The 4,229-nt window shown below is 35.8% G+C and overlaps 1 long non-coding RNA gene across 1 annotated transcript; it reads left to right on the top strand.

Moving 5' to 3' along the window:
- The first annotated feature begins 239 nt into the window (after positions 1–239).
- Positions 240–4,010, top strand: LOC148939594 (uncharacterized). The gene is made up of 3 exons (XR_016143553.1): positions 240–275; positions 1,804–2,104; positions 3,341–4,010. It is a non-coding gene; the product is annotated as an uncharacterized LOC148939594 (long non-coding RNA).
- The last annotated feature ends 219 nt before the right edge of the window (positions 4,011–4,229 follow it).

Raw genomic sequence — 4,229 nt, 5'->3', positions numbered from 1 at the left:
AATACGCTAGAGTGAATGAACAATCCCGAGCCTTTGAAAACCAAGACTGCCATCTTGGTCAATTCCTAAAGAGCTAAAATTGACAAAAATTGTGTGTTCGAAGCAATTTTTAGTGCTAAAGTAAAAAAATTTCTGCGTTGTACGCGACACAATGCGACAATGACCAAAAAAGTACGAAATTTTGCATCGCTGAGCTGATGAGAAGGAAACTATTAGAGAAGAAATAAAAATAAAACACTGCAGCGCTGAGGTTTAATTATTTATCTCTTTCAATCGTAAGTATTTCTGTACATAAGAGTTTCCATCTGCTTTTAATTTGTTTTTTTTTTGTACTCTGAAGTTAAAATCCAAATTGAAGTTTTATCTTATCATAGGCAGCACAATAACACTGCCTAAGTAAAGAGCGATTGGGGCACAATGTTTTTTTCTAGACCAGGGCACTTCGTATCGAAGCAGTTGTCGTAGAAGTTTAAAATATGGCTAATTTGATTAGAAATTGGAAGAGCTTTTGCCATTTTTGATGGTCGAAAGTGATTGGATAGCAACTAACACTCCTTCTACGCCCACCCTTTCCCCGAACACATCCAATCAAAATTTTGAGATAGCCATTTTGTTCAACGTATTCGAAAGGTCTAAAAATCAAATCTTTGAGGATGACCCCCCTCCCCCTGCAGAGCCCTCAGGGCAAGGGTTGTAAGTTATGCCCTGGGGCATATAAGGTTTATATAGAAAGGGCGGTTGTATAAAATTTGGAAGGGACTCATTGTATTGCCAGTCGGAAGTTTTAGTGCGCTTTTTGAGTTTCAAGTAATGAGATTCATAATCGAAAGTGGATTGGAGGACCACCAGCCTATCCCTCCCCCCCCCCCCGTCGATCGTTTTCCCAATTATATTCAATCAAAATTTTGAGATAGCCATTTTGTTCTGTATAGTGTTGAAAGGTCTATTAATTATGTCTTTGGAAATTACAAATCGGTTTTTTCCCCAAATGCTTTCAACCAAAGTTATAAGATAGTTATATATGAGTGTATAATTCGGATGTGGATTCAATTGAAAATCAGAAGTCATAGCATCCTTCTTTAAAGTCGAAGGTGAACACAAAGCAACTAGTTGCCTCAAGTCTTCCCCAAATGCATCTGATAGAAATTTTAGATTGCCATTTTGTCGAAAATAGTCTGAACATCAGATAACAAGGTCTTCAGGTTTAAAACGCTATATACATATATGGAGAACAATCTCAATTCCCAACTATTCAAGCTCCTGTGGACAGTCATAAATCTATGAAAACCTTTTATTTGGGGTCTCCACTGGCCTTTAAAGGGCTCATAAGAACTCATAGACTACTTGAATTACCCTTATTCTATTACTATCTACCTAAGGATGTATGGATGAATGGTAGAATATCTACCAACATGTGAAATTATGTAATTTTTATTCAATACTGGAAAAAGTTTTTGCCATCTTTGCCTCTTACTCAGACTATGTGTCTTGGAGTTTTTTACAATTAGCCATGGCTCTTAACTGTTTCATCACAGTCTACCAACTTCATTTTAATTCTTGATTGAACTGATTTAATTCTTAATTGGACTTCCTCCTCCATTTTTCTGTTCCATGTTTTTGGTTGCATGTTGTCAACATGCTCATGTTTTTTTTCTACTCCTGCAGCCATACTTATTTAATTTTAAAATAAGGGCTTAGGTTAATCAGTGAAAAAAATTACACTTTTACAAACGCGATTATTTACTTTGGAAATGATTGCTTAGATGAATCAGTGAAAACTATTGCAACTTTTTTCTTTTTCAGGCTGTGCGTTATCCTGGAACTGAGTCTCGAAGTTTCCTCCCTTGCGCTTGCAAACCATAAAAATAAGTAGCTAAATATCGTGCAGAGCCATTATTGGTGCATAGAGCACCGAATCAACATTTAAGCTGCTATTTTATTTATACAGGGACATATAGCAAGCCTGTCACCCAACCCTGCTAAGGTGGTGTCAAACTCTTGGTCCTGTATTGCTAAGCAAACCATCAATCCACTGTGCTTCAACAATGAACCATAGTGAATAAAAAAATGGATACTGACAAGACACCTGAAAACACTGTTCTTGGTAAGGAGTAAATTTTTTATTATCGATTTATAGATATTTTTATTAAGTCTAAACTACAGTAGACTGCTGTAAAAGAAGAAATTTAAGAAAAAGGAAGGTTGTTGATCATTATCTACTGACTTCACATTTTGAAATTTTGGTCTGGGATATTTTTTGTTTAAAACTATTATTTTATTATGACCGATTATTCAAATTCGTGACACACAACCATCAATTATACGGAAGGGCTCTTATAGCATCTAGATTTGATCCGTCGGCTCGATGAACGTATCACAATTCATGGAAAATCGTTAGTCATGGAAAATCGGCACCTTCTTTTATGTATTTTTACAGTGAAAATATAACGTTTTCCAATATAATTGGCACTGTTCCATCATTTTGTTTAAAAGTTTGCCCTAAGCAGGCTTTTGATACACATAATCTAAGATCATTTATAAAGCAGGTATATAAGCTCAAAATTTTTAATACGATTTGGTTCAAAACGTTCATTTTAACGGTATCGCGAACAACGAAGTCAGCCTAAGTATATTTTTTCCTCTGTTAAAGTTGAGCCTCGCCGCTGCTTTTACTATATCTTCTCCTTCTATGCTTCTTCTGCTGTTTATCCTACTATAAAGTAGATAGGTACACAGTGAATAAGAGAATGGGAGAGTTGAATGTAGAAAAATAAATTGAAGCCATTAAAAGGACGTAGCAGAAAAACCACTAGTACAATTTAGTAGTAAAAAATTCAATCCATATCCGCCAAGCCGTTTTTCTCTACGATTAGTAATTTTCAAAATTATTGGGTAGCCCCTATCCGTGGCATATTCTAGACCAAGCTGTTTCTATCGGCTTTTGTTACTAATAGCGCATATTTGGTGGCTGCTTATTTAACAGTGTGTCCAAAAACCACATATAATGGAAGAAATCACTCTAGAATAAGTTTATTTTGGATGTTTTGAAACGGAACGCAACCATAATTCTTTTGTCCCTACAGTTTCCATTATTTAGTTTTTTACCCTTCATTTACTCTTATTTACACCACTGATAATAAATCCTAGGATATTTGAACAGTCTTAAGTAAGAAAATGAGTTAAAAGAACATCTAAATCCCCCCTCAGCCTGGATAATGTTTAATTTAATGTCATTTATGACCCACTAGTAAATTTTGGGAGGGGGACGATCATTCCTATAGCTCTCACCCCCAATATACGACATGAAGCTATTGTTCAAAGCTCTTTTTTATCATTCTAGACCTGCCATCTCCTTTCATATTCAATCTTGGATCTGATGGGCAGCTTGCATCTCGGAGACAATCCTCTCTCCCTGTTGAACTACAACTGGCCAAAGAAGATCTCCCAAACGTAAAATCCAAGGTAGCAGAATCAAAATTCTCTACCATCTCAATTTGTGATTAGAGGGGTAAAGAAATAATTTTAAACATATATTTTGGTTGTAGTGGCAGTGTAAAATATGAACAGAAAGTCGTGAAGGAAGCAAATGCTATCAGAAGAGCGGCTCACAGGAATATAGTAGAGCTAATATTTGTCTGTCTAGAAGCGTCAACAATTGGTCTAGAATATTGTAGAAAAAGTTTAGTATTTGGTTCAAAAAGTACCGTTATCCATAGCGTTAGAAGTCTATTGGATTTTTTTTACGTTAACTATGTTGTGGAAAGTATGGTAGCACCTTTGTTTTTAGAATGCAGTAGAAAAACTGCAAACGGGCTTGAATACTTGCATAAAAAACGAATCATTCACGGTGACCTAAAATCCCAAAATGTTCTTGTCACTGAAGATCCCTCCATACCCGATTCTTGGCTATTTAAGGTCACTGATTTTGGTGAAAGTAGATTCGAAATTATAACATCCCTAACACATACGTCTACCCACTTTAGTTCCTGCAACGAAACATATGGGGGGACTTTGTCATTTTTTAGCCCAGAAAGACTTATTTCATGAAACCCGACCAAGCAATCTGATGTTTTTGCCTTTGGTATTTTTTGTATGAGTTGCATGATTATGGCTCAGACTATCCGTATGAGCGCGATGGAATCCAAAATAAAGACATTTTAAAAGATCGAATTGAACAAAGAATGCTGCCATGTCATAAAAGCATGGTTTGCTCACTTCAGAAGCTGTTT

Source organism: Artemia sp. Qi Xiang Cuo, chromosome 21 (assembly GCF_049724085.1).
Source record: "Artemia sp. Qi Xiang Cuo chromosome 21, ASM4972408v1, whole genome shotgun sequence".
Lineage (NCBI taxonomy): Eukaryota > Metazoa > Arthropoda > Branchiopoda > Anostraca > Artemiidae > Artemia > Artemia sp. Qi Xiang Cuo.
The sequence above is the reverse complement of the archived record's forward strand: the minus strand, read 5'-3'. Positions and strand labels throughout refer to the sequence as shown.